Source organism: Ambystoma mexicanum, chromosome 7q, assembly GCF_040938575.1.
Source record: "Ambystoma mexicanum isolate Mex_15411 chromosome 7q, UKY_AmexF1_1, whole genome shotgun sequence".
In the NCBI taxonomy this organism is placed as follows: Eukaryota; Metazoa; Chordata; class Amphibia; order Caudata; family Ambystomatidae; genus Ambystoma; species Ambystoma mexicanum.
Genome location: NC_090941.1, coordinates 901,294,332 through 901,316,614, shown reverse-complemented (window position 1 = coordinate 901,316,614; position 22,283 = coordinate 901,294,332). Strand labels below are relative to the sequence as shown.

The 22,283-nt window shown below is 51.1% G+C and overlaps 1 protein-coding gene across 6 annotated transcripts in view; it reads right to left on the bottom strand.

The window, feature by feature from the left end:
- The window catches only part of PICALM (phosphatidylinositol binding clathrin assembly protein), a 1,182,846-nt gene that overhangs the window by 761,592 nt on the left and 398,971 nt on the right, over positions 1-22,283 (bottom strand). The window lies entirely within an intron of this gene.

Genomic DNA, 22,283 nt, shown 5'->3' with positions numbered 1-22,283 from the left:
TGTTATGATCACTTACATTTTGCGTAAGTATGTCTAGATGGTAAATTTTGTGAGTTTGGTTTTTGGAGAGCCATATATAATCTATTGTTGAATGCTGGACCCCGTTTGACAAGTTTCTTTCCCGGGACGTTGCCTTTCTTTTCCCATTCAACATGTATAGATTATTTGCATCTGCCATCTGCACCCACTGCGGGTCATCTTTGTTTATTGTCTTTAGGTAGTCTAGTATCGGTATGCCCAATTTGTTGAGGCACTTTGTTTAAATCGCCACAAACAATTATTGCTGGATTTTCCTCTTGTATCTGGATTTCCCTTATTATCTTACAGATTTTTGATATTAACTTTGTTGTTTTTATTTGAGAGGGGTTCCAGTATATATTAATCAGCATTAGTTTGCTGTCTTTTTGTGGAGGTTGTTCTGTTTGCTGAATTAGTGCCCATTATATGTGTGCCTTTGGGTTGCCATATTTAATCACACTTGCGTCTTCTGAGCGTTTTACTAATATCCTCATCCCCCCCGACGGGTCTTCCATTGACTCCCTTTTTTGCCGGATTATTTATGATTTGATGAGTTTCGCACTCTGGAGTTCCTTGTAACCAGGTTTCTTGTAAGCAAATTATTTTTGCACCGACCAATCGTTTATCCAGGCAATTAAAGAGATGACGAAAACCTTGTGTGTTCCAGGATATGAGGCTCTCTTTGTCCCTGGTTTTCCCTTTTGTTTGTTAATTTTGATCTTTTTTATTTAAGGCATCTGTTAACCATGACCAATTATTCCCACCTTGTTGGTTGTCAGAGCTGGTGTTCTTTGCGTTAGAATTACCTTCCTCCTTTCTGTCGTTGTTGAAAGTCACTTTTATTGTCTTAATTTTCATTGTTTTTGTATTCACCTTTTGTGTTCGCTTCTTTTTTTTTTAAATACCTTTAGTTGACTTCCTCGCTGAGCATCTTTCTTCTTTTCTGTGATTATTGGAATGTAAAGCAATTGCTTCGAATCCTAGACAGAGTAGCTCTGTTGATTCTCTTATGATTAGGTCCTTCACCTTACGTGTTTTTAGGTGTAGAATCACTTTGTCTGCTCGCTTTTCATCCATGTGTTCCACTATCGCGATATAATTTGATGACATTTTCCTTAGAGATGGTATGCTTTGTAGAAGGTGGATTATGTTTTTCGGGTTTAGGTTTGTATCGACTCTCGCGTTTTCCAATCTAACCTTAAGTATGTGTTCTTAGTGTTCTACTGTTGGTTTATTCCTCACGGGCCTCTGGGATTCGAACTGTTCTCTCTATACCGATTTCAATGGATTCCAGATTATTTCTTTTTGCCGACCTTTCGTCGATTTTTTTTTTTTAATCTTTCCATTTGGTCGCATCTTTCTCTTTTTTGCGCCATTGTTTGAAAGTGTACATTTTCCTTTACATCCTCCGTTTCATTTTCATCCCACCTGCTCATGTCTTGTGACTGGTTGCGACCAATATAACGTGTGCCCATATTGCTATGCCTAATCGTATGTAAAACCGTATGTGCAACAAACTCGCCCACCCAATAGATCATACAGATCTATCCTTTGGCTCGCATAGTCAGCTAAGTTGTACTCTGCTAACGTGCATATCCGCACTATCGACTTCTTCTTGCATTAGTGAACTTGCAACTGTGCATACTTAACAGATGCCTACCAATGTTTAGCTTCTACCCGCATGCCTCAACAAATATGCATTTAAGCTGAACACAAATGTCCATGAACTACCAACCTAGGCCTAGCTATTTTTGCCTGCCTTAGCAAAATTGTACTTCGGTCACTAGCTATAGCAAATCTGCATTTTAGATTGCTTGCATCTGCCCACTAGCCACCAGCTTACCTATGCCCACCTACTATTGCCTTAGCAAACTCGCATTTAGGTTCGCACCAGCAAAGATGCATCTAGGTTGACTATACCTATCCACTTCTAGCATACATTATGCTTTGTAACCAGTCTCTAGCATATATCGTGTTTTGCATTTAAGTGATTTTTTGCTGCTAAACTGCTCCTACTTGCTGATATCTCTACTATACAATGTGCCTGCACTTAGGTGACTTTATTATACATTGTGTTTCATACTTAGGTGCTTCTAGTATACATTGTGTTCTGTATTTAGGTGAATCCTACTGCTAAATTACTCCACCTATCCATATCGTGCCTTTAGTTCACACTGCACTCTTTGAACTTAGATTAACCTGGTCACCAATGGTTTCCGCATACTGCCCAGTATGGTTTTCTAGATAGCCCACTCTAATACAACTATGTATCTGCCAGCTATTTACACAGTCCTACTGAGGACTATCCTACACTTGCTCATCATGCTAGACATTAACCTACCTCATACTCTGTCTAGCTTGATGTCGCCTACACGCCTGAACTGCAATACCATTGGCCTATATTTACATCCCAGTTACGGATCCCCCGAGACAATCTCCTTGGCATCACTACCATGTGCTACACTCAGCAGAAACCTCAGACTTCGTGCCAGACTAACTAAACTGCACGGACCTCTCCGTAGGTCTCTCCCCCCTACCAACATCAAAACTAACTATCAGCAGACTAGCAAACCGAGCCATACCAGGCTACCTTTGCAACCTCCCACACCTAATTCCAAGGCCTGCCCAATTCATAATAACAAACCCAAGCCATCCAAAACATCTACCACTCAATCTAGCCAAGCTACAGACATCACTAAGACCCCTCCCATCGCAGGAGCACTCCTTAATGTGAGATCACTCGTCGCCCATGCCCTTGACATAGCCGACCTAATCACTGAAGGTAATCTTGATTTTCTCGCGATTACTGAGACCTGGCTACATAATGCCGCAGGACCCTCGCTTATGTTAGCCATCCCTGATGGTTACACGATAGTCAGACAAGACCGAGAAGGTGAAGAGGTGGTGGTATCGCCATAATCGCTAAAACGAGCCTCGCCCTCAGAGTAGTCCCCACCCAATCGTTTCAATCTTGTGAAACCTTATCTGCCAAATTCCAGATAAATAATAATCAATCACACACTATTCACCTACTATACAGACCTCCAGGCCTGTTAGGCACATTTGAAGAGGATCTCCATAACCTACTTACCAACAATCTCAAACCTTGCTCTCAACTAATCCTTCTTGGGGACTTTAACTTGGGTTTCCATGACAGCACAGATACCAGTGCCTTAGTGACAGCCAACAGGATTCACGCACTAGGCCTAACTCAAAAAGTTGACAAGCCCACACACCTGAAGGGGAGAACGTTAGATTGGATAGCAGACTGCAACTGCTCAGTCACTATTTCTTCCATAATGCCCTTACCCTGGACAGACCACTCATTGGTGTCTGTTAACTTAGCCACCGCCAGACCCAACACCATGGCCCCTCTACTAGCGCCTCCTTGCTTAACCAGAAATAATAAATGCATTACTGCAGAGAAAGTCATCCCAGCTATATTACCCACCCTCAACGTACTATCAAAAAACCTAGAACCTTAGAGCAAGAATTCAATAATATTATGCTCCCTACTCTAGATAAACTGGCACCTCTTAAACTTAGATCAAGCAAACCCAAAGCTCATCTAAACAAATGGTTTACACCACAGCTAAGAGACCTACGTATCCTGAAAAGAAAAAGCGAAACCACTTGGAGGCTCTGCCCTTCAGTTGACAAAGCCAAATTAATCTCTCTCTCCTCGTTATACAAAAAAGAAGTTTGCCAGGCAAAACGCAACTCGTATGACGATCGTATAGCCAAATCTAATTCTAGCATGAAAGAGCTCTTTTCCATCCTAAAAGAACTCAATTCCCCTATCGCCACACAGGATACCTGCACCAAGGATAAATCCTGGTGCACAGATATCCAACTAGCCCTAGCAAATAAAATTATCACACTCCAAAATAAAATTCAGCAAAAAAAAGAATTGCTTAAAATTCAGGACTCGCCTAAAATGCCTCACACCAATAATTTATTGGTGCATGGCAATTCCTTCCACTTCTCCAAAATGACTACCTTGGAAGTAGAAAAAATTATCCTTTCACTTAAACCTTCCAATTGTAAAGGTGACATCTGCCCAGCGCAACTAATAAAGGACGCTGCCAGAGAACTATCTCCCTTTATCACCAAATTGATTAACTCCTCCTTTGCCTCAGGCACCATCCCGGCCAACCTTAAACAGTCCTGGGTGCTCCCCCTCCTTAAAAAGCAGACCTTAGACCCCCTCATCCCTACTATTTACCACCACAGTCCCGTTTCTTCTCAAGATACTTGACAAAGCTGCATATAACCAAATTCAAAAACATCTTGAACTACATAACCTTTTAGGAGTGAGACAATCAGGCTTCCGTCCGTTACATGGAAACAGAAACTGCCCTAATTGATTTGAAATCCCAAATCGATGAGCTTAGGGACAAAGGTAGGACAGTACTCCTGCTACTCCTGGACCTCTCAGCCGTCTTCGATTTAGTGGATCATAAAGTCCTTTGTAGTCATCTGTATTCTGCCGCCCACTTTTCCCGGGAAGTCATTAAATGGATTGAGTCATTCTTGAGTGAAAGAACCATGAGAGTCTTCTCTCCCTCAGCAGCGGTAGATCCCACCCCCATCTCATGTGGTGTCCCCCAGGGCTCTTGTGTCCCCCCAACTCTATACAACATCTTCACCAAGCCCCTGTTTGATGATCTGGACCATCTCGGTATCACCTACACTAACTATGCAGATTATACACAGATCCTCCTCCCGCTTTCTGGGGATTATGAAAAGAACACGGAATTGGTGAACAAAGTATATCTTATCATCCAGGCATGGATGGCAACTCATGGCCTCTGTCTGAACGATGATAAGACTGAGTTGATAATCCTGGGCTCCCAAGCCAATATAAAAAAACTAGGCCAGGAATTCTCCTCCTTCAATATAGACGGGAATATCATCCAAGTGTCCAAGGATGTAAAAACCCTTGGATTCTATCTTGATTCCACCTTATCACTTGATAAACAGGTAAAATCCTTGGCCTCCTCCACGGCTTACACCTGCAAATTGATAAGAGCTGGTAAACCATTCCTTTCCAATAATAGCTGCTTAATCTTGGCCAGAGCCTTAATACTCTCCAGAATTGATTACTGCAATGCACTATATTCAGGAGCTAATAAAACAATAATTCAAAGATTACAAATAATACAAAATAATGCCCTGAGAGCAGCACTAGGTATAAATAAAAGAACCCATATCTCCTCCGCTAGACGCCATCACAAATGGCTGACCACTGACAATAAAATACAACTCAAGATGCTATCTCTGACCCTCAAAGCCCTTAAAAACCCCGCCCCTAGATACTTGATTGACAAATTCCATAGGCGAACATCTATCAGACCGACCAGAGCTGTCAACGCCAACTGCTTGACAATACCTAACTTCAGACTCACCACGATCGGAGGAAATAGCTTCCCTGTAAAGGCTGCAAAAACCTGGAATTCACTGCCACAAGACTTAAGAGTGGATTTGCCCTACCTCCGTTTCAGAAAAAATGTTATTCAGCTCCTAACCTCTACTGACCTCAGCTGAACTGTCATCTACATCCCACTGTAATCATTTGCATCTATCTCCACTGTATATTTTATGCAATTCCAATTTGACCATTCCTTGTACATTGTATATTATGTAATTATTTGTGATTTCACGCCAATATTGTAACCATGTAAGCTTCGCATTCTCTTATCGCTGCGCCCTGCTACCCCAGGGTCTGGCGCGCAGAAAAAGTGAATAAAACAAACATCAGACTCGTCTGGCACCATGTTCTGGTCCGTCTGCATTTCTGCCTTCTGTGTCTGAACCCGATTCATTTATTTCTATGTAATATGAAGCAACAGCAAATACATTTCTTGATCATCGGGGTCTTGTTCGGATTCACAGTTCTCTGATGATGATGAGTCTAGTTGCGTTACTTCACTTTTTTGTTTTGGTTTGAGTCGATTTTTTTCCCCCCAGCTTCTTCCTTGGGCCTTCCTGGGGGTGTTTGCAAAGTTCATAGAAATGCTCGGGACCCGTTCACTCTCTTTGTTATGTTTAAATGTTGGGATTTTTTTTCTCTTGTGTTTTCATTCAAAGTTACCATATTTCTACTTCCTTCACTTTGTTCTGGGTCCTTGAATTTTCTCTGTTGACCTTCTTTTGAATGGAAGACCGAGTAGACTTCCTCTTCCACTTTTTTCTTTAGAGCTTGCTCTTCTCCCTGTATTCCTATCCTCAGTTATATTTCTTCTTTGCGGAAGTTCGTTTTTCCCCCAACTGTTTGTCTTCAGTAGTTGTTAAATGATGCCCCTCGCTCTGTAACGACTGACCCCTGTCGTCTGCGGTTGTTCTATTTGTCCCAAGCTTTGTTTGATCTTTGTCTTTGCACTGTGTTGCCGACCATATGTCTATTCTAATATATTTGTGATCTGTGAGTGCGGTAGGATTTCTTTTCTTTTACCCTGGATGTTTTCATCATCGCTGTTTCGGATGTCCCTTATGTTCATTTCTTCTTTATTGTGTACTTTTTCTGAATTTCTTTGTGTGTCCCTTTCTCTCGTGTCGGCTGTTTTCCTCATCCATTTTATTGCACCTATTAGAGTCGACATAATTGTTGTTTTTTCACCTTGATCGCTGCTAGCCAAGTCACAAAGTCTTCTTTGCCATGAAGCAGAGGTTTCAGCTTCTGTGTTTTAACGCTCTTCTAGTTTTTTTGAGGTCTCCAAGTGTACCAATTTGCTATGTATCATAGTCCACATTGTCGAGTTATTCTTTACACTTTCGTTTAGCGACTCAGGTTTGTGAAAGGTACTAATGAGATCGTCATTGCAGGCAAAACATTATTATGGATCTGTATCCCGGCTGCAATGCACAGTTGTGTTTTGATGTTCGTTTTTGTATTGGAATCCTTAGCATCTATTTTGGAGCTTTGTGAGCAACTCAGTTCTTCTATCTCTTGTGTTACTATTTCTGAGTTTCGGTCAGTTTCCCTTGGTCCCCGAGTCAGTTTGGTTGTAGTTTTCACTTCATTGATTGTTGGTGTCTTCTTTGTTTTCGCTCCTTGTTTCCAGTTATATTTTTGTTTACATATTGCACCCGAAGTGGCATCTGGCTGTTTAGGAACAAGTTACTTACCTGTAACTGTTGTTCTCCAGCATGGGTCTGGCATGGATTCACATGCTCATGAATATTCCCCGTCGTCAGGCTGGGAATCCTCGGTAAAGAAAAAACCAGTATCAGTTTCGTTTCTGATCTGTCTTTCGCAGTAATAACCAATCACTGGTCTCTGCGTCATACTGACCACAGCCAATGACTGCCCTCTACCTAAGCACCGCCTCTGGCAGCCATCTTCAGATTTGGAAGCACGTGAAGTGGCAGTATGACCAAGTGAAGAGCCGCAGAGGGGTAGGCGGGAGGGTTCGCATGTGAATCCATGCCAGACCCATGCTGGAGAACAACAGTTACAGGTAAGTAACTTGTTCCTTCTCCAGCATGGGGTCTGGCATGGATTCACATGCTCATGAATAAAGAATACATAGCAGTACACACATGCACAACCACGGGAGGTGGCAAAGGCTCAACATTAAGCATCACATCAACTCAACATTAAGCATCTTACCTCCTCACCAGGCTCACCTCAGGCGAACAGGTTGCGTAGCACTGCTTGGCCGACCCTGGACTCCTCCCTGGAATCCCGGTCGACGCAGTAGAATTTCGTGAAGGTGTGCGTCGACCTCCACGTAGCAGCCCTGCATATGTCCAGCAGGGGCACACCAGATAGGAACGCCGTGGTAGCTGCGATCGCTCTGGTGGAATGGGCTCTCGGACGGCCAGGCAGCGGTCGGTTTGCCAACCGGTGACAGCACATGATACAGCCGGAGAGCCATCTGGAGATGGAAGCCTTCGAGAGAGCCTTCCCCTGATTGACAGGTCCAAAGTTCACAAAGAGTTGTGACGTCTTCCGAAAACCCTTCGTGCGGTCCACGTAGAACTTCAGCGCTCTAGCTACATCCAGCGAGTGCAAAGTCCTCTCAGCCGGCGATGAAGGCGACGGGAAGAACACAGGTAACACCAAGGGTTCGTTGAGATGGAAGTCCGACGGTACCTTGGGCATGAAGGAGGGGTGCGTCCTGAGCACTACCCTCGTGTCGTGGAAAGTCAAGTACGGGGCCTTGCAGGAAAGGGCCTGGATCTCTCCCACTCGTCGTGCGGAGGTGATGGCCACAAGAAAAGCTGTTTTCCACGATAGAAACTTCAACGGGGCCGAGTGCAGAGGCTCGAACGGAGGTCCCATGAGCTTGGTCAGCACCACGTTGAGCTCCCACGCCGGGGCCGGAGCCTTCACCGGCGGGAACGATCTGAACAGTCCCTTCATGAACTCTTTCACCAGACGATGAGACCACAAGGACGTCCGCCCGGTGGTTCTGGTGTATCGGGAGATCGCAGCAAGATGAATCTTGATGGACGCGTGTGCCAGACCAGCTTTGGCCAGTGTCAGCAGGTACGGCAGTACTTGGGGAGCCGTAATCCGTAGAGGGTTAATCTTCTGTGCGTGGCACCAGACAGAGAACCTCTTCCATTTGTGTCCGTAGCATTTAAGAGTCGAGGACGCCCTGGCCTTTGCAAGAACCTCTCTGCAATCGGCCGGTATGTCGTATCCTCCAAACTCTAGCGCTGCAGGAGCCAGGCCTGCAAGTTCAGCGACTTCGGGTCGTGGTGGAGGATGGCGCCTCCTTCCCTGGAGAGTAGATCCGCGTCCGCCGGCAGCTTGATCGGCGGGAACGCTGACAAGTCCAGAAGGTCCGGGAACCATATCTGCCTCGGCCACGCAGGTGCGACGAGGATCATCCTGCACCGTGACCTCTTGAGCTGGTTGACGAGCCGGATTAGCAGAGGCAAGGGAGGGAACGCGTAGAGGAACAGGCCCTCCCAGGGGAACGAGAAAGCATCGCCCATGCTCCTCGTCTGGGGAAACCTGCTGGCGAACCTCCGGCACTTGGTGTTCGTCGCTGTCGCGAACAGGTCGATCTGGGGTGTGCCCCACCGTCGGAAGAGGCGATCCACCAGATCCTGCCGTAGTTCCCACTCGTGGCACGAGCGCAGCTCCCTGCTGAGTGAGTCGGCGATGGTGTTTTTTATCCCTGCCAGATGAAACGGCACCAGAAAAATCCCTTGGGCGACGGCCCAATGCCACAGGTCCTGCGCCTCCTTGGACAGCGCTGGGGACCTGGTTCCGCCCTGTTTCCTGATGTAAAACATGGTGGTGGTGTTGTCGGTGAAGATCCTCACCACCTTGCCCTTGAGGGACGGAAGGAAGGACCTGAGGGCCCAAAACACTGCACGGAGCTCCAGGACGTTGATATGCAGGGACTTCTCCGTCGGGAGCCAGAGTCCCCTTGCGTGCAGATTTTCGGTGTGCGCTCCCCACCCTTCCAGGGAGGCATCCGTGGTCACAGTCTCCTGGTGGGCTGGGGTCTGGAAGTCCATGCCCGCCGTCAGATGCGCGCGGGTGCCCCACCACCGTATCGCTCGTCGGAAACTCTCGTCGAACTTGATCCTTTCCTCGAAGCTGCCCGTCGTCTGGATCCAGCGCGCATCCAGGAAATCTTGCAACGGGCGCATCCGGAGCCTGCACATGGGAATGAGGTAGATGCAGGAAGACATCATCCCGAGGAGGGACTTGATGGACCTCACTTTGGCCGCGTCGGCCACCAACATCCGTTGCACCTTGCCCAAGATGGTCCTGGTCCTCTCCTCCGACGGGGAGGCCAGAAGGGACACTGTGTCGAGCCTCGCTCCCAGAAACAGTGCGACTTGCGCGGGCACCAGGTGGGATTTGGCGTAGTTCACGGAGAATCCCAGGTCCGTGAGGAGTTGGACGGTCCTTGCCGTGTGGACCACGGCGAGCTCCCTCGTCTTGGCGCGGATGAGCCAGTCGTCCAGGTAGGGGTAGACGTGAATCCCCTCGCGGCGCAGCTGCGCCGCCACCGGTGCGAGGCACTTGGTGAATACCCTGGGTGCCGACCGTAGTCCGAAGGGAAGGGCTTTGAACTGGTAATGACGCCCTTGGACCACGAATCTGAGGAATTTTCGGTGCCCCTTTAGGATGGGAATGTGGAAGTAGGCATCCTCCAAATCCAACGACGATAGGAAGTCTCCTTCCTCCAGCTGACCCAGGACGTGCTGGAGGGTGACCATCCGGAACTTCTGCGCCTTGATGAACTTGTTCAGACGTCGCAGGTCTAGGATGGGGCGCCATCCTCCCGTCTTCTTCTTCACGAGGAAGTATCGCGAGTAGACTCCGGAGCCCCGAAGCCTCTTTGGGACGAGTTTGATGGCGCCCTTTCTGAGCATCGCCTTTACCTCCAGGAGAAGTTGAGGGACGTGAAGTTCTTTCCTGGCCACGGGGGGGACGCGCGGGCACCTTCTTTGAAACTCGAGCGCGTGGCCCCGGGCCAGGGCGTCCAGCACCCAACGGTCGGTGGAGATGGACTCCCACACGCTGACGAAGCCCGCCAGCTGGCCTCCCACCGGGGTGCTTCGGTGGGGGCCCGACCCCACGGCCGGTTCAATCCTGCTTGGACGCGGCCTTGCCGCCTTGACCTCCTTGGCGACGACGGCGGGGTCCGCTAGACTTGCCTCGTCCTCTGTAGGCCTCTTGCGACGACGAGCGGGCCGCTTGACGGTAGGAAGCGAAACCGCCGCCGGAACCTTTGGAGGCGCCCTTGCCTCCGCCGCTCCGAAAGGGCGTTCGTCGTTGCTGCAGGACTCCAAGGGCCCGGGCCGTCTCAGTATCCGCCTTGATGGCCTGAAGGGAATCGTCCACTGTCTTCCCAAACAGGTTGTTCCCGTCGAAGGGCATGTCCAGGACCCTGGTCTGGACGTCCTGCCGAAAGTCCGTAGCTTTGAGCCATCCACGACGTCGAAGGCAAACGCCGTTGCCCAGCTGGCGGAACCCAGTGTCGGCGATGTCGGTCGCCACGGTGATGGCGTGGTCCGACGCCACCTCACCTTCCTGCAGGATCTCAAGGGCCTCCGCCCTCTTGTCGTCCGGCAGAAAATCCAGCAGGGGAGCTATCTTGTACCAGAGCTCCCTGTCGTAGCGGGCCACGATAGCCAAGGCGTTGGCCGCTTTAATCGTCGTCGCTGCCGACGAGATGACTCTACGTCCCATAGCATCCAATTTCTTTCCCTCGCCGTCCGGCGGGGAAGTCGATGTGGAGGCCGCACCCCCCCCCCGCTTTCTTCCTGGCTGCCGCGGAGACGACGGAGTCCGGGGTAGGCTGCGCCCGGAGGCATAGGGGGGCCGTGTCCGGGACCCGGTACTTTTTCTCGTACCGGTCTCTTCTAGCTGGCGTCGTGGAAGGGTTCTTGAGGAGGGAAAGGCCCTCATCCCAAATGTCGTCCAACAGAGGCACTGCGAGGACCGTCTTCCTCTTGGCCTCGCGCCGCTGATAAAGGAAGCCTTCCTTTTTCTTCTCCTCAGGGCAGAGTTGGAAAAGCTCGGAAGCCCTGGAGATCATGGAGTGGAAAGATCCGATCTCGTCGGGCGGAGAAGCCCTGGTGGGAGGCAACGACGGAAAATCCTCGTCGTATGCCTCGTCGTCCGTACCCGTCGCTGCCGTGTCAGTCCCCGTATCATCCCCTCGGGTGGACGGGGAGGAGGGCTGGATGGGGCGCGACGGTTGAAAAGGAGGTGGTGGATGGATCCTTCTTTTCTTGGTAGGGGGAACACCAGAAGGTCCCGGTTCTGGATCCCCCGACGGGAGAGGTTCCTCCGTCGGTAACGGTAGCCTCGTCCTTATCTCGGAGCATAAGGACTGTATGGCCAACAAAATGGCCGCCGAGTTGTCTTGCGGCGCTGGCAGAGGGGAATCCGACGGGCGAGCAGGGGCCCCGTCGGTATCCTCGACGATGTCGTCGTCGTCACCTGCGTCGGGGTCCATTCCGACGGGCTGGCCTTCTTCCACGCCTAGGCCGTGGCTTAAGACCTCGATCAGCTCCTCTTCTGAGGTTGAGGCCGAATCTACGACGACGCCCTGCCCCCCCTTCTTCTTCCCCACGGAGGGTTTCACGGGGGTCCTATCGATGGGCACAAAGGAAGACTCCCTCCGAGGAGGCAGGGAGATTCTGGGCCCTGAGGTCGCCACCACTGGTGCAGCCACCACAGGCTGAGCCAGGGCCGCCGCGACCGTTTCGATAGAGGGCTTGGTCGGATGGATCAAGGCCTTCACCACCTTAGGTGCGCTCACCGCCTTATCCTTGAGGGAGGGGGCACTGCCACGCTCCTCCTCTGCCTTAGAGCTCGACCGGGGTCTCTCCAGGAGCTTCGCCGGGTGCTCGGCCTTCCTCTTACCCGACCCAGAGCGTTGGCTCGTGGTTGATGGTGCCGGGGAGGGTGCGCCCTGCCTGGCGCCCGTAGAGCCCGACCGTTCAGCGCTCCCGGTGCCAGTGGACTCGCGGTGCTTGGCCTTATGTTGGGCCCCCGTCGCCGGGGCGCCCTCAAAGGTCTTAGAAGACCGCTCGGATTTCTTCTTCTTCTCGCCAGACGGGCTCTTACCCTCCAGCCAGTTGGCGAGACGTTGATGGCGGTCCTTCATGGTCCGTTCCGACATGTTGCCGCAAAACGCACAGTCCTTCTCCACGTGCGTCTTGTCCTCATGAAGGCAGTAAAGGCAGAAAGAGTGTTCGTCCTCCTTGAAGACGTTCTGCAGCTGGCATCCAGGGCAGACCCTGAACAGCTTTCCGGGCGTCAAGCTTCCCTTCTCCTGGGCCATCTCCGAGACCGGGCCTGAGAAGCTTCTGGAGTCCTCCGAAGTGTAGCTCGACGAAATCTTCACCCTTGAGGGGCACAGATGAATCCGACACGGGTCCCCGTTGATCGGATGTAGGATCGGTGGAGCTTGAGGCTCTTTTGACCGAAAGAATCGAAGTTTTTTGTGAAAAAGCGCGAAAAAAAGCACTAACGCTCGAGAGCAATAGCACGAGGATCCCAACACATGAACGTGCGGTAAAAATCTGAAGATGGCTGCCAGAGGCGGTGCTTAGGTAGAGGGCAGTCATTGGCTGTGGTCAGTATGACGCAGAGACCAGTGATTGGTTATTACTGCGAAAGACAGATCAGAAACGAAACTGATACTGGTTTTTTCTTTACCGAGGATTCCCAGCCTGACGACGGGGAATATTCATGAGCATGTGAATCCATGCCAGACCCCATGCTGGAGAAACACAGTGTCCTTTATCCAGAACAAGTTGTTCATTATTTGACTTGTTGACCTCACTCAAATTTAGTGAGCTGATATTTGTGAAAGACCTTGTCTTGCCCACTCCATGCCCCCCCCCCCCCGATTTGGGGATTGTACTGCCCATACACATGCACAATGTGTGTTCTGCTGGCATCTGTTGAAATTGAGAATGGTGTTGAAAGTTGGTTGCTTTATTTTGAGAGTGTGTCCTGGCTAACCAGACCTCTCTAATTTTCATTTTCTCTATGAAGTTTAATCGGAACTCAATTTCTTTAATTTCGTCTGCTAAATAGTTTTCCTGCAGACTTCGTGGGTTCCACCTTTTTCCAATCAGGGGTGTTGACATTTTAATTGCTTGAGGTCGAATATTTGTAACTCTTTTGCCCAGTTGCTGGTCATTTAACAGGCCTTGTGTTTTCCGCTCTTTAGTGATATAATTTCTTTCGAAGACGTCTTCTGTCATTGACTCATTGTGAGTAAATTTGTATTTTTCCTGTGCTTCATAAACTACGTTATCAATTTAAAATGAATAGTTGGAGTTTTCTAGATCTTCGTCTCCCTCTTCCATTTCTTCCTTGCAATTACCTTTAACAGGTTTTTTTCTTTTGGCTGACAGGTGGGTTACCACTTAGGTAATTACTTTCTGTTTAAGTTTCACCCGCTTCCTTCCTTGTGACCCTACTCTGATTTGAGCCGTTGATGTATTCCTAATTATAGCAATTCATGTGTCTCTCGTCTACGCTTTTGATTGAGTTATTGCACCGGTTATCACTTTGTTTTTGTCCGGTCAGCTCCACGACTCGAATGTGATTCATTGAGACTTGTTTTATGGTTTCGCAATCTTGAGCGCGTTCACTTTTGGACTGCATATCTTTGGCAGAGTCAGCTATATCCACGCCACCTGTTTTAATGCAGACACTTGTTTTCATATCGTCTTTTTCTTGTAATTCTGCAGTGTCCATGTTAACCAGTGCTCCCGGCAGAGCACACAGTGGCCTTCCCGCAGCCATAAGTGCGTTTATGCCCATGGCCTTCCGGCGGCCATGGTTGCGTTCCTGCCCAGGTCTATGTTCGAATTTGCACTCCTAGGCATTCTCATGATGGGCTGTATATCAGCCTCTCTCTGATGTTCAGACTGGGTAAAAGTTTTCACTTTCGTCGCGGTTTCTCTCCGCCGACAGACATCGCGACTGCGAGTGAGGAGCGTGAGGTGAGTACATTCTACACCCGACTTCCAACAGTTCAGCACTTAATACGTCCAAGGGCTCTGAAGCAGCGGTTGTAATTTGCCGTGCTTCGCTGCTCATGCCCACGCTCACATTCACTCGGCTGCATCCTTTCTCTCCACTTACTTGCCGATTTACTGCTACGGTTGTAGCTGGCCCCGCTTTCGCCATTCTCCTGGCTGCATGCTCGGCTGCTGATGTCTCCGCCAGTAACTCCGCTCCAAGATGAGGCTTTGATCTTGCATTCGGTCTGTTCCCATTACCGCGTGAGTCCGGGTCTATTCTCCATTCTCTCAGTCAATTCCTCCTTTGCCCGGACTATGACTTGAGTAAGACTTGACTCCTGCAGGACTTGCGCGCGACGCTACGCGCCTGCGAAGGCAGTCCTTAAGAAATTAAAGGCACAGTACTTCCACTGCTCCACTTGAAACACGATCCAAAACAGCTTGCTCACTCTCAATGGAGAAAGACTGGACTCCTGCAGGACTCACGCAATGCAAGCTTGAGAAAGGCCAGGGGAAGGGAGACATTCCCCCTTGTCCAGAAGAAGGGAGTCAATCTTCTGGACTCAGAAGAGACTGATCAAGTTTAGTTCATTTAGATGTTTAAGGGATAGAAGTGGGATTTGGACACAGGACAGTTGACGTTTTAGTTACTGCCATTCCGACAGCTCCTTTGTTTTTGTTGAGACATGGAACACCCTCTTAGAGTTAGGGATAATTAGGTTTCCTTCATTCTTTTGGTATAAATTAATGTCTTTGCCAAAAGCATGCCACCTGTGTCGGTCTCCTCCTCTCACAGCAGCACATAATGCATCATCCCCATAATCTGCAAGGACACACCACCTACTGGAAATTCGAGATGTCAGAGAAATGTATACAACACCTATGATCAATTACGGATAGCTGGATCTGGGGGGCGGGGCGCTCGAGAGCCCGAACGAAGATGGCCGCAGGTATCTGAAGCTCTGCCGGAACCTGCCATCGCGTGATGTAAAGCATTCACCACGACCTCTGGAATGCTGCAGAAAAGCCTGTTGTGAGATTACGACACCTCCCGATGCCAGCCCTGAGAGTTCTGGCCCCCAAAAACAAAGCTGAACCGCCATCAAACATTGAAGACCCGAGTGCGGCTTGAGGGCCGCGTGCCACCGTTCCCGCCCGAGCAGGCACACCGAATGGCATTGAAAAGGGGCGGGACAGAAGCAAGGAGACCCCGCCAGACCTGCCCTCGGCTTTGCTCCCGGTGGAAACATGGGGATGCAACCCCACGGCACTTCACTCGCCAGGCACCAAGCACAGGAGGACCCACACACACAGCCGCCTTGCCTAGCGGGCCACCCACCGGGCCACAGCGGCGCCCTCGGCCACAACCAGGCAGAGGGAGAGATGCATCAGCCGTCGCCAGGGACAAAGTCTGCAGGAAGACGACGGGCGCCCATACAAGGCGCAGTAGGGGTGAGAGAGAAAAACTTCGCCCCTGGCCTGCCAACGGGCCCTTGGGACTCCGGGCAGATGCTGCACGATCGCGCTGGCCTCTGGGGGGCCGCCCGAACACACCGCCGGCCCGCCAACCTGAACTGAACCAGCAGGCGGTGCGGGCCATACAAGTGTCCCAAGAGCAAAAACCCGGCTCCCGAACGGGGCTTGTGAGTAGGGCCCCACAGGATATACAAAGAGCAGCTTGCCCTGCACGGAGAGGCCGGAGCGGGGGGGCCCTCACGTTTGTCGGCCCCCTATACTTCAGAGTGACCCAGCAGTGACAGCGTGACGCAGAGCCCGCATCCTGACGCAGCGTGGTGGAGACGAGAGGTGAGGAGAGGATCCGGGGGGGCTGCTGAGAGCAGTTCAGCCCCGGGCCCCAGATGGGCTTTCCATGTACCTGGGGGACCCCCCTCAGTGGCAGAGCGACCCCCGAGATATTGGGGGACGCGCTTCCACGCCCCCCCCCCCTCATTGCAGGGTGAAAGACTGAGAGGGACACAGTAACTGAATCTCAGCTCCCCGCCGGGTAGACCCCCCGATAGAGCCCAGATTCTCTGATCATACATAGGAACTTGTTGCCAATGGCGTGGGGGACCGATGGAGAAGGAACTACCGCAACAGCCACCGCTCGTAAGAGGGCAACAGGGGCCGCTGAAGGGGACAAAGGGTCTCCCTCCACGCAGCAGCACTGTGAAACTATCCCCGCGCCCGGGAGGCAAACCACCATCCGCCTGGATCCCAATCAACACTTCCTGAATCCCAGGCCGGTCGACCACAGTAGAGGGTCGTTGATCACAGAGCACACCCTAGGGCGGCACCAAAGCGGGAGCCCCGCCCCTGCAGCCTCAGAGGGCTCATCATCGGCACGCCTGACACGGGACTGCACCCATCTCTCACCCCATCGCCCTGGTGCATCGGCCCGGAAAGCAGGGGGCATGGACACGACTGGGAGTACCTCTTAAGGAGGCTACCAAACCCCATGCAACAAGCACCACACACTAGCACCGTTCGGCAGGATTGGTGGCCCCGGAGCCCCCGAACAACAATAAATGACAGAAGACGCCTGGGGTGATATGCTGAAAGAGAGAGTGGACAATAAGCCAAAATCATCAGGAGAATACGACACTGCAGACACCACGCCCAGGCGGTCTGCACAATGTAAAACGACAATGGACATACCGGAACAGCTCCAAGCCATCATGGCTGAGATGAACCTCATAGGACAACGTACTCAAGAAACAAATAAGGCTGTCCAGGACATAAGACGTGATCTTCAGGATGTCCAGGCGTGACTTGATGACCAGGCGGAAAGGACGATGGACAAGGAGCACCGCATCAGCTCCCTGGAAGACAACCAAAGCTCAACAGCGACCGACTGGATGGTGTAATCACAGAGGTCCAACGCCTCAGCGCCAAGATGGAGGACCAGGAAAACCGGTCCAGGCGGAACAACATCCGCATGATTGGCCTCCCTGAAAACGCGGAAGGGCCCGACCTGGAGACCTGGAGACCTTCAGACCTTGAAGTACCATTTCATGCAGGACGTGCTACACATTCAGAACCCCAGGGAACTAACAATAGAAAGGATCCACAGGGCACCCATCCCGAAACCGGCAATGGGGGAACACCCACGACCGATCACGCTCAGGGTGCTAAACTTCCAGCACAACCCAACGATCCTGAAGGCATACAGAGACGTTGGGCCGGTCAATATCGACGGGGTGCCCATTAGGCTTTTCAATGATTATTCTGTAGAGGTCTCACGCCGGAGAGGGGGCAAGATGTCAGGCACTACCTGAAATTTCCAGCGGTATGGTGTATCCAAATAGATCACCAGTGGCACAAGTACAACGATCCGGAGGACGCCTGTCGATTCCCGCAACGCCAGAATATAATGACCACAGACTAACCAGGGGAGAAGGAGCAGAGACCATCGACATCGCAAGCGACTTCCTCGTCCGAAATTCCGCCTGCCGCACAAAGACCAGACAGAGGACTGAGGGGGCCCAACCGGGGAAAGAAGGAACCCACGACCTGAGCCCAAGTTCGGCTGGGCTAGAGTCATTACGTAAAGCGCTGGCCACATACCGACCAGATGCGAAGATGAAAGGAGAGACCAAGAGCACCCATGGGGGCTTGGCCTCGGAAACAAGACACTGAATTGGCACTTTGTTTCTGAATTGCCCCCACACGCAGCCATTTCCGGGGGAGGGAGATGCGGCCACTTAAGTACATGATAAGCTCCGGGCCCACACGGGCTGACGGACCATGCAGCATCTGAACCCTCACAATCTCTGTTGCGAAGATTCGCCACACCAACGCAAACAGGTCCTGGAGCGTGCCTGCAAGAAGGCCCGCAATCACCACTACTGATACCGCCCAGCCCTGGCACCTCAGATGGACCAGAGGGCCCAAGGCTGAGACATCCTCGCTATGCATGGGAAAGAGTGCGGTTGCATGGGCTAGCACTCTGAAGCACCATGTATGGGCTTTATTGCCTGGTATTGGGTGTGGGATACTCACCTCAATGTTACAAGGGAAAGGTTACCTCCTTCAGTTTTAGTTAAGGGTTACAATTGTTCTACTACCTTGGGATCAAGACATATACACAGCTACCAGGAACATAGGCGGTGCCCAGTCATCGCATTGTTAGTGGGGGGATCGACACATGAACCGACCTATGAGAGATGAACAACCCAGAAAGGCCCCCCCACACCAAACTAATGGCCGAGATCACCCTGATAACCTTAAATGTGCAGGGGTTAAGCCATCCTGTAAAACGTAGGCAGGTCCTAAACCATCTGAGGGACCTCCAGGGGGGATATACTGTTTCTCAAAGAGACACACCTGCACGAAGCAGAATCTAAAAAACTGGTAAGGGGCTGGGTGGGCGCCGCAGCCCACGCCCCCTCCAGAGGCAAACGAGGGGTGTCCATACTGTTCCACAGACGGTTACCCTTCATAATTCAGCACACAATAGCGGATAGGGAGGGGAGGTGCGTCCTGGTTCAAGGTCAATTCCATCAATATCCACTCACGCTTATCAACATCTATGCTCATACGACTGACACCCCTGCCTTCTTCACCCACACCTTCGCTGCATGCGCCCCATTCATGAGACGACTTACATTGATTGGCGGGGACCTAAATGTAGCGTTGGACCCGGTACTGGACGGACAGAGAACGTGAACCCCCCTTGGCCTGGGCACCCCAAAAAAGCTCATCACACTTGTCTTCCTGCACGCGGATTTGGGGCTGCGAGATGTGTGGAGGAGCAAACACGGAACACATAGGGACTACACCCATTATTCGGGCAGACACCAGAGCTACTCACTGATAGATTACTGGATGGCCCCGGACACAATGCTCCACGCGTTCAGAGAATGCACAATCCTCCCCACCACTGTCTCAGACCATGCACCCGTTAAAACCAGACTAACACTGCCCGACACCTCCCGAAAGCCCCCCCGCCCCCCAACTGGCGCCTAAACACGAGAGCCTTGGCTTACCCCGATTTTGTGGAATTCATAAAGGAAGACATGGCAGTATTCTAGGCCACCAACATTAACCCTTGTTATAATACCTGGGCATGCTGGGACGCATTTAAAGCTTGGTTGAGAGACCCCTGTATCTCTAGGTGGGCACATAAAACAAAGCTGTGGCGCGACAAGGAACACCGACCGACTACCGAATTGGAAGCCCTAGAAAAACGGCAAAAAAACAACATGATCAACCAACACTCCTGCAACTTCGCAGGATCCAGACAGACATTAAAGACACCATGACCGCCAGAGCCCAAAAGTCTTTCGAGCTGGTCCCAAAAATTCCACTTCGAAAAAACGACAGGCCCCTACGCCTGATGGCACTCCCACTAAAACAACGGCAGGCAGCCACTGCGATCACATCTATCCGGGATGGGGAAGGGAACCTGGTGGTAGGGGATACTGGCATCAACTCCAGATTCGCTGATTTTTACACAGAGCTATATACTAAGCCGGAAGCACATCCTCCACAGGTGATGCAGGGATTTCTAAGCTCAATCCCACTGCCCAAAATCACCCAAGCCCAATACGACGCGCTGGATACCCCGCTGACCGTAACCAACATCAAACAGACGATACTCGCAATGAATCCGGGCAAGGCCTCGGGCCCAGACGGTATCCCGATGGATATGTACAAACTTGCCATAGACGCTATCGCCCCAAAGCTCCACACGGTACTCTCAGAAGCAGCCGACTGCGGCCGATTGCCCAAGTCAATGCTAAGTGCCAACATTGTGGTGTTCCATAAGAAAGGGAGGCCGGCAGACGAATGTGGCTCTTGATAGGCCCATATCCCTTATATATTCTCATGCCAAGATCCTGACGAAATGCCTAGCACAAAAGATTGAATCGGTCATGCCCCATCTGATACAGGATGACCAAACGGGCTTCATCCACAAAAGGCACTCGGGGGACAATATTCGTTGGCTACTCCATGTCATCGCGGGCAAGGCAGGCCAAGAGGACTCCATTCTGACAATCAACGCCGAAAAGGCATTTGATAAAGTCCAGTGGGATTTAATGTTCCTGGCCCTTGCTGAATATGGCCTCCGCCCGACGAGCATAAACCTAATCTGCTTACTATATACGGGACCAGTGTCAATGGAGACAACCAACGGCCTTACGTCAGCTCCCTTCGCCCTCCATTCTGGCACACGTCATGGGTGCCCTTTATTGCCCCTCTATGCCTTGTCCATCGAACCGGTGGCCGAGGTACTGCGGACCGACCTGAGGTGGCGGGGTCTTTGGAGGGGCTGCGTTAAACACTGGGTTTCCCTTTACGCCGATGACCTCCTCCTTTAGATAGGTGATACGCCCGACTCGCTCTCCAGAATACGCCACCTCCTACAGCAATATGGTCCTATGGCGGGGTAGCGGGTATACTGGACCAAGTCGGAGATAATGCCGCTGAGACCCGACATTCCCTGGGACCCAGGAGGGGTGGCCCCATTCCGGTTGAAAACTAGCCACATCAAATACTTAGGGGGTCAGCGCCCACATCGCGGACCTCCGGGACCTCAATTATCCACATATGGTGGAGCGGATACAGGCTGATATATCCAAGTGGGACACCCTGCCATTGTCTCCAACTGGCAGAATCAATGCCATAAAAATAAATGCGATGGAGCGGTGGGTAAAAAAAGTGCATTTACACTAAAAAGCCCTTATGGCCTCCAAACCAGACGGTGGCCTTGTGCTACCCTCGTGGCGTACCTACCACCAGGCCGCACAAATCTGCTGGGCCAAACGGTGTCTCAACTCTGAGGATCGCGCCAGTTGGAGAGAGAGATGGAACAGACATTGTTGGCCCGCTAACACCTCTGGCGGCCTTAGCCATCCCCCCAGGGAAGCTTCCGAGACACAAAGAAACATCCCTTTGTAGGCCAGACCATTGCCACTGACTCCGCTCTCAACAAGAGGTCAAAACCTGCTTATCACTCGATCAGACAATTAAACTCCACCCCAAGCAGGACACCAAATGGGCGCAGGTTGGAATCGTCGACCTGTGCGTTGGCCCAATGATACAAACATTCTCAGAAGGTGCGGCACCCTTGACATGCATCCAGGACAGTGGCTCCAGTACGGCACAATCCGCACCACCATAGCACAACATACCTCGCCAGCCTCCAGGCAGGCTCTCCCCTCCCTCTCTGAGCTCGAACTTGAGCGAAAGACCCAAGCTCACCCACGTCTATCTAAGTTCTACTCTATGGCCATCCCGAACAACGTGGGGAGAAACTCTGCACTGGCCGATTTGTGGTCGAGGGACCTCGGCATTCAGATCGAGACCGGAGATATATACCAATAGTTTGCGGCCATCCCCAGTGTCTCATTGAACATAAAAAACAAGAAATCCAGTATAAAAATAGTACAACGCCTATACTACACCCAGTCTAGATGGGGATACTGCCCTTGCTACGTTGCTGGCGGGGATGTGGAACAATAGGCACTATGGGACACATCGTTTGGTCCTGCTCAAACATCCAACCATTCTGGCAAACGGTGCTCAATATTCTGAGCACCTACTTTCCAGAGGCCAAATTATCATCAACACCAGAAGACGTGCTATTCGGGGACAACTATAGAGACTGGCACACAGATCCCATGGCATGCAAAGTCATACATGCTGCTTTGTTCGCAGCCCGCAAACTCCTGATTGTGAATTGGAAAGCCTCTGAGGTGCCCTACACTGCCCAACTATCTGCCATACTGGCCAAGACGAGCTCCCTGGAAAAAAGCGCACTCCAAAGATTGAACCCGACCAAGGCGGTGCTA